Genomic DNA, 8,748 nt, shown 5'->3' with positions numbered 1-8,748 from the left:
TTGCTCTGTACTACTGCTTGAGTTCAGGGATAGTGATTCCCCCCTAAGTCCTTTTATTGTTAAGGATAATTTTATCTATCCTGGGTTTTTTGTTATTCCAGCTGAATTTGTAAATTGTTCTGTCTAACTCTTTGAAGAATTGGGTTGGAATTTTGTTGGGGATTGCATTGCATCTGTAAATTGCTTTTCATAAAATGGCCATTTTTACTCTATTAATCCTGCCAATCCATGAGCATGGGAGTCCTTTCCATCTTCTGAGATCTTATTCAATTTCTTTCTTCAGAGCTTGAATTTCTTATCATACAGCTCTTTCACTTGCTTGGTTAAAGTCACACATAGGTATTTTATATCATTTGGAACTATTATGAAGGGTGTTACTTCCCCAATTTCTTTCTTGGCTTGTTTCTCTTTTGTGGAGAGGAAGGCTATTGATTTATTTGAATTAATTTTATCCCCAGCCATGTTTCTGAAGGTGTTTATCAGGTCTAGTATTTCTCTGGTGGAACTTTTGTGATCACTTAAGTATACAATCATATCATCTGCAAATAGTGATATTTTGATTTCTTGCTTTCCAATCTGTATCCCTTCGATCTCCTTTTGTTGTCTGATTGCTCTGGCTAGGACTTCAAGAACTATATCAAATAAGTAGGGAGAGAGTGGCAGCCTTGTCTAGTGCCTGATTTTAGTGGGATTGCTTCAAGTTTCTCTCCATTTAGTTTAATATTAGCTGCTGGTTTGCTGTATACGGCTTTTACTATGTTTAGGTATGCGCCTTGAATTCCTTTTCTTTCCAGGACTTTTATCATGAAGGGGTGTTGAATTTTGTCAAATGCTTCCTCAGCATCTAATGAAATAATCATGGGTTTTTATCTTTCAGTTTGTTTATATAGTGGATTACGTTGATGGTTTTCTGTATATTAAACCATCCCTGCATCCTTGAAATGAACCCTACTTGATCATGATGGATAATTGTTTTGATGTGCTCTTGGATTCGGTTTGCAAGAACTTTATTGAGTATCTTTGCATCGATACTCATAAGGGAAACTGGTCTGAAGTTCTTTGTGTGGTTTAGGCACAAGAGCAATTTTGGCTCCATAGAATGAATTCAGTAGCGTTCCATCTGTTTCAATTTCGTGGAATAGTTTAGATAGTATTGGTATGAGGTCTTCTATGAAGGTCTGATAGAATTCTGCACTGAACCCATCTGGGTCTGGGTTCTTTTTGGTTGGGAGACTTTTAATGACTGCTTCTATTTCTTTAGGAGTTATGGGGCTGTTTAAATGGTTTATCTGTTCCTGATTTAACTTGGGTACCTAGTATCTGTCTAGGAAATCGTCCATTTCCTCCAGGTTTTCAAGTTTTTTTTAATATATTCTTTTGTAGTAGGATCTGATGATTTTTTGAATTTCCTCTGGCTCTGTTGTTATGTCTCCCTTTTCATTTCTGGTTTCGTTAATTTGGAAACACTCTCTGTGTCCTCTGGTGAGTCTGGCTAAGGGTTTATCTATCTTGTTGATTTTCTCAAAGAACCAGCTTTTGGTTCTCTTGATTCTTTGTATGGTCCTTTTTTTTCCTTCTACTTTGTTAATTTCAGCTCTGAGTTTGATTATTTCCTGCCTTCGACTCCTCCTGCATGTGTTTGCTTCTTTTTGTTCTAGAGCTTTTAGGTGTGCTGTCAAGCTGCTGATATATGCTCTCTCCTATTTCTTTCTGCAGGCACTCAGAGCTATGAGTTTTCCTATTAGCACAGCTTTGATTGTGTCCCATAAGTTTGGGTATGCTGTACCTTCATTTTCATTAAATTCTAAGAAGTCTTTAATTTCTTTCTTTATTTCTTCTTTGACCAGTTTATCATTGAGTAGAGCATTATTTAACTTCCATGTACATGTGGCATCTTTTCCTTACTGTTATTGAAGACCAGCTTTAGCCTGTGGTGTTCTGATTGGATGCATGGGATTATTTGCATCTTTCTGTATCTGTTGAGGCCTGTTTTATGACCAATTATATGGTCAATTTTGGAGAAGGTACCTGAGGTGGTGAGAAGAAGGTATATCCTTTTGTTTTAGGATAGAATGTTCTATAAATATCTGTTAAATTCATTTGGTTCATGACTTCTCTTAGTTTGTCTCTGTTTAATTTCTGTTTCCATGATCTGTCCGTTGATGAGAGTGAAGTGTTGAAGTCTCCTACTATTATTGTGTGAGGTGCAATGTGTGCTTTGAACTTTAGTAAGGTTTCGTTTATGTATGTAGGTGGCCTTGTATTTGGAGCATAGATATTTAGGATTGAGAGTTCATCTTGGTGGATTTTTCCTTTGATGAATATGAAGTGTCCTTCTTTATCTTTTTTGATGATTTTTGGTTGAAAATCGATTTTATTCGATATTAGAATGGCTACTCCAGCTTGCTTCTTCAGACCATTTGCCCAGAAAGTTTTTTTTTTTCCAGACACTACTCTGAGGTAGTGTCTTTCTTTGTCTTTGGGGTGTGTTTCCTGTAGGCATCAAAATTTTGGGTCCTCATTGAGTATCCAGTTTGTTAACCTGTGTCTTTTTATTGGGGAACTGAGTCCATTGTTGTTGAGAGATATTAAGGAATAGTGATTGTTGTTTCCCTTTATATTCGTGTTTGGATGTGAGATTATGTTTGTGCTTGTATTCTCTTTGTTTTGTTGCAAAACGATTACTGATTACTTTCTTGCTTTTTCTAGGGTGTAGCTTGCCTCCTTGTGTTTGGCTTTACCATTTATTATCCTTTGTAGGGCTAGATTTGTAGGAAGGTATTGTGTAAATTTGATTGTGTCATGGAATATCTTGGTTGCTTCCTCTATGTCAATTGAGAGCTTTGCTTGATACAGTATACTGGGCTGGCATTTGTGTTCTCTTAAGGTCTGTATGACATCTGTCCAGGATAATCTGTCTTTCTTAGTCTCTGGTGAGAAGTCTGGTGTAATTCTGATAGGTCTGCCTTTATGTGTTACTTGACATTTTTCCCTTACTGCTTTTAATATTCCTTCTTTGTTTTGTGCATTTGGTGTTTTGACTATTATGTGACAGGAGGAGTTTCATTTCTGGTCCAATCTATGTTGAGTTCTGTAGGCTTCTTGTATGTTTATGGGCAACTCTTTCTTTAGGCTTGGGAAGTTTTCTTCTATGATTTTGTTTAAGATATTAACTGGTCCTTTGAGTTGGGAGTCTTTACTCTCTTCTGTACCTATTATCCTTAGGTTTGATCTTCTCATTGTGTCCTGGATTTCCTGTATGTTTTGGGCCAGTATCTTTTTCCATTTTACAATATCTTTGACAGTTGTGTCGATGACTTCTATGGAATCATCTGCTCCTGAGATTCTCTCTTCTGTCTCTTGTATTCTGTTGATGATGCTTGTATCTACGGCTCCTTGTTTCTTCCTTTGTTTTTCTATATCCAAGGTTGGCTCCTGTTCTGCTTTCTTTATTGCTTCTATTTCCATTTTTGTTTCCTGCACTTGTTTGATTGTGGTTTCCTGTAATTCTTTCAGGAATATTTGCATTTCCTCTCTATAGGCTTCTGCTTGTTTATTTGTGTTTTCCTGTGTTTCTCTGAGGGAGTTCTTTATGGCTTTCTTGAAGTCCTCCATCATCATGCTCAAATGTGATTTTAAATCTAGATCTTGCTTTTCTGGTGTGTTTGAATATTCAGTGTTTGCTTTGGTGGGAGAATTGGGCTCCAATGATGCCATGTATTCTTGTTTTCTGTGGCTTGGGTTCCTGTGCTTGCCTCCCACCATCATGTTGTCTCTGGTGTTACCTTGTTCTGCTATTTCTGACAGTGCTTAGACCGTCCTGTATGCCTGTGTTTCAGGAGTCCTGTAGACCTGTTTTCCTGTTCTCTTTCAGCCAGTTATGGGAACACAGTGTTCTGCTTTCAGGCATGTAGTCATTCCTGTCTGCTGGTCTTCAGATGTTCCTGTGGGCATGTGTACTGCGTCCACCAGGAAGGTCACTTGGAGCAGAAAAGTTGGTCTTGCCTCTGGTCTTGGCCCTGGAGTCGCTTCTCAGATCTGGGCTTCAGCTCTCTATGAAGGCAGCAACCAGAAGGGCCTGCCCCACCTTTGCTCGGGACCCTGTTCACAGGGGGCCCAGATAGTATTTGGCGTCTCCCTCTATTGTCAGAAATGTGGGCAGAGAGTAGTCTCCTCTGGTTTCCCAGGCGTGTCTGCCCCTCTGAAAGTCTAGCTCTCCCTCCCATGGGATTTGTTTGTGGGGAGCTGTTTGACTAGGTCCCTTCAGATCTGGGCAGTGCCTCCACTCTTCTGTTCTTGATGGTATTGCAAGCTGGTTCAACCACTCTGGAAATCAATGTGGAAGTTGCTCAGAATATTGAACAGAAGACTACATGAGGACCAAGTTATACCACTCCTGGGCATATACCCAAAATATGTTCCCACATATAGTAAGGACACATGCTCTAATATGTTCAGAACACCCTTTTTTTTATAATAGCCAGCACCTGGAAAGAACCCAGATGAACTTCAACAGAAGGATGTATGCAGAAAATGTGGTACATTTAAAAAATGGGGGGTTATTCAGCTATAAAAAACAACAACTTCATTAAATTTACAGTCAAATGGGTGGAACTAGAAAATATATCTTGAGTGTGGTAAACCAATATCAAAATAAAAAAAAACCATAATATGCACTCACTTATAAGTGGATATTAGCCCAAAAGTACAGATTGCCCAAGATACCTTCCACAGATCACATGAAGCTCAAGAAAAAACAAACAAACAAACAAACAAACAAAAAAAATGATGAGAATGTGGCTGCTTCAGTCCTTCTTTAAAGGAGAATGGAAACTATTCATAAGAGGAGATGAAGAGAAAAAGTTTGGAGCAGAGCATGAATGAATGGACAGTCAAAGACTACCCCAACTAGGGATCTAGCTCATAAACACACAGTCACCAAACCCCGACAATATTGCTGATGCCAAGAAGTTAATGCTGACAGGAGCCTGATATAGCTGTTTCCTGAGACATCTTTCAAATACAGAGCATGACAATTACAAAGGTGTGAGCTCACAGCAAACCATTGAACTGAGAATAGGGTCCATATTGGAGTAGTTAGAGAAAGGATTGAAGGACCTTAAGTGGTTTGGAACCCCAAAAGAACAACAACACCAAACAACGAGAGCCCAAGGACCAAACAACCATCGAAATAGTACACGTGGACAAACCCATGGCTCCAGCTGCATGTGTAGAAGCGGATGTCCACCTTGGGTACCAACATGAGGACAAGCACTCAGTCCTGCTAAGTTTTACATATAGGGGAATGTCAAGTTGGGGAGACAGGAAGGGGTGTGTTGATGGGTAGCAGAACAACCCATAGAAGATGGGTGAAAGGGTTGGGGATGGGGAGGGTTACGGATGGGAAACCAGGAAAATGGTTAACATTTGAAAAATAAATAACAGGTGAAGGAGTTGGATTAAACTGAGATCTAAAATGGAAATAGAAACAATAAAGAAATCACAAAGGGGAAACAACCCTGGGATATAAAAACATAGGAAAGAGATCAAGAGACCAGACAAGCATCACAAAAGAATACAAGAGACAGAAGAGAGAATCTCGGGGACAGAAAACACCATTGATACAACCATCAAAGAAAATGCACAACGCAAAAGGCTCTGAAGCCAACACATCCATAAAATCCTGGACACAATGTGCTGTTGCAGTAAAATTAAAATGTAGGTTATTTTACTCCTGGTAGTTCTGGCACCATAGTGCAACATGGCATCTGTTGGATATTTTCATCTCAGTCAAGAAACTGTCTCACCCGATAAGCTCCATCCCATATCACACTGCCAATGACTACTCTCGGAACTTGACAAAAAATCTTTCTACCCATCCAGTTCCCAATGCAGTTTGTCACCATGACATAATACATATACTAATTCTTTGGCAGCCCACTGTATCCAGTCACTACCCAATCTCTTAAACTCAATTAAGTTGCCATATGAAAAGCACTCAACACAATAACTTCTGATCCAATTGATATGCTACAATTTCCTATCTAGTCCTGTTACCTTGATTTCATAAAAATAATCATAACAACTAAAGATGTACAGAGAAAAGTCTCAACATCCGCTGTCATATTCTCTCTCAGCTACCCCACTCTCCTCTTGCTCCAGTCTCCTCCTCCTATAAAACTTTGCTACCACCCACACTTCCTTTTTTTTTTCCAATGAAAGGTCTCATTCTATCCTGTACCTTCCTCAACATGCATAAAAATATCAATATACAATGAAAAGACCAATACTAAGGATAATAGGAATAGAAGAAAGTGACAATGCCCAACTTAAAGGGCCAGTAAATATCTTCAACAAAATTGTAGAATAAAACTTTCCTCACCTAAAGAACGATCACCACAAACATATATGAAGTCTATAGAACTCCAAATAGATTGGACCAGAAATGAAATTCCTCCAATGCTGTAATAGTCAAAACAACAAATGCACAAAACAAAGAATATTAAAAGCAGTAAGTGAAAACAGTCAAGTAATGGTAGGGAAGAGAGTGGACCACCCAGGAGTCCACGCATCTTCAGACCACAGTACAGACTGCCACCTCTGCAAACTTCAGCACACATCCCTGGTGCAAGGGGAAGCTGCAAATTGCCTCTGGACAAAAGGATATAGGAACAGACATCCGCCAATATCTGTGGTTCTGGTCTGTGCCCAGGACAGAACTGAACTGGCCAAACAGCTCCCTGCACCCAAATTCCGTGTGGGAGAGAGCTAGACCCTCAGAAGTGTGGATACTCCTGAGAAGTCAGAGGAGAATACCCTCTGCCCACAGTCCAGACCAAAGAAGGAATTATATAGTGCCAACAACTGTGCCTGCAGGGTGAAAGGACCTACACGAGGAATCAGGGACAGGACCCTTTGATTCCTGCCCATGCCTAGAGCTGGAAGACAGTCTCCAGGAGCACTGACACACCTGAAATCAGAGAACCTGTTCTCAGGAAAGGCTGAAAGAAAACAGGAAAACAGTTCTACAGGAGTGCTGACACAGAGGCCTACAGCAGGATCAAGTCACTCTCAGAAACAGCAGGACAAGAAGACACAAGAGACAACCCAATGGCTAGAGGAAAGCACAGGAACCTAAGCAATAGAAACCAAGACTAATAGGCATCATCAGAACCCAGATCTGCCACCAAAGAAAATACTATATTTCCAAAAACACCAGAAAAGCAAAATGTAGAATTAAAATCACATTTATTATAATGATGGAGAACTTTAAGAAAGACATAAAGAACTCCCTAAGAGAAGTTGAGGAAAACACAAGTAAACAAGTAGAAGCCCATTGAGAGGAAACACAAAAATCCTTGAAAAAAATTACAGGAAAAGACAACCAACCAGGTGAAGGAATTGAAAATAGATATAGAAACAATAAAGAAGCCACAAGGGGAGACAACCCTTGACAAAGAAAACTAAAAAGGGAAAAGGAGCCATAGATAAAAGCATCACCAAGAGAAAACAAGAGATAGAAGAGAGAATCTCAGGGGCAGAAGATACCATAGAAAGCATTGACACAACTCTCAAAGATAATGTAAAATGCAAAAAGCTCTTACACAAAACATACAGGAAATACAGGACACAATGAGAAGATCAAACATAAGGATAATAGGTATAGAAGAAAGTGGGCTTGAGACCCCAAATGAACAACAATGCCAACCAGGCAGAGCTTCCAGGGACTAAGCCACTACTGAAAGACTATACATGGACTGAACCTGGACTCCAACTGCATACGTAGCAAAGAATAGCTTAATAAGAGCACCAGTGGAAGGGGAAGCCCTTGGTCCTGCCAAGACTGAACCCCCAGTGATAGTGATTGTTGGGGGGAGGGCGGTAAAGAGGAGGATGGGAAGGGAACACCCATAGAGAAGGGGAAGAGGAGGGTTAGGGGAATGTTGGCCCAGAAACCGGGAAGGGGAATAACAATCGAAATGTAATTAAGAAATACTCAAGTTAATAAAGAAGAAAAAAACAGTAAGTGAAGACTACCAACTTAAAGGGCCAGTAAATATATTCAGCAAAATTATAGAATAAAACTTCCCTAACCTAAAGAAAGAGATGCCCATAAACATACAGGAAGCCTACAGAACTCCAAATAGATTGGATTAGAAGAGAAATTCCTCTGATCAAATAATAGTCAAAATATCAAATGCACAAAACAAAGAAAGAATTTCATTAAAAGCAGTAAGGTTAAAAGGTCAAGTGACATATAAAGGCAGAACTATAAGAATTACACCAGACTTCTTACCGGAGACTATGAAAGACAGAAGATCCTGGACAAATGTCATACAGAACCTAAGAGAACACAAATGCCAGCCCAAGTTACTGTATCCAGCAAAACTTTCAATTATCCATAGATGGATAAGATATTCCATGTCAAAACCAAATTTACTCAATATTTTTCTACAAACTCAGCCCTACAAAGGATAATAGATGGAAAACTCCAACACAAGGAGAGAAACTACACTGTACAGAAAGCAAGAATATAATTTCCTTTCAATGAAACCAAAAGAGAGACAGACAAACATATTTTCACCTCTAACAATGAAAATAACAGGAAGCAAGAATCACTATTCCTTATTATTTCTCTACATCAATGGACTCAATTCCCCAATAAAAAGACATAGACTAACAGAATGGATATGTAAAGAGGACCCAGCATTTTGCTGCTTTCAGGAAACACACCTCAGAGACAAGACA

Source organism: Rattus rattus, chromosome 10 (assembly GCF_011064425.1).
Source record: "Rattus rattus isolate New Zealand chromosome 10, Rrattus_CSIRO_v1, whole genome shotgun sequence".
Taxonomy (NCBI): Eukaryota; Metazoa; Chordata; class Mammalia; order Rodentia; family Muridae; genus Rattus; species Rattus rattus.
This window is presented reverse-complemented; position numbering follows the sequence as displayed.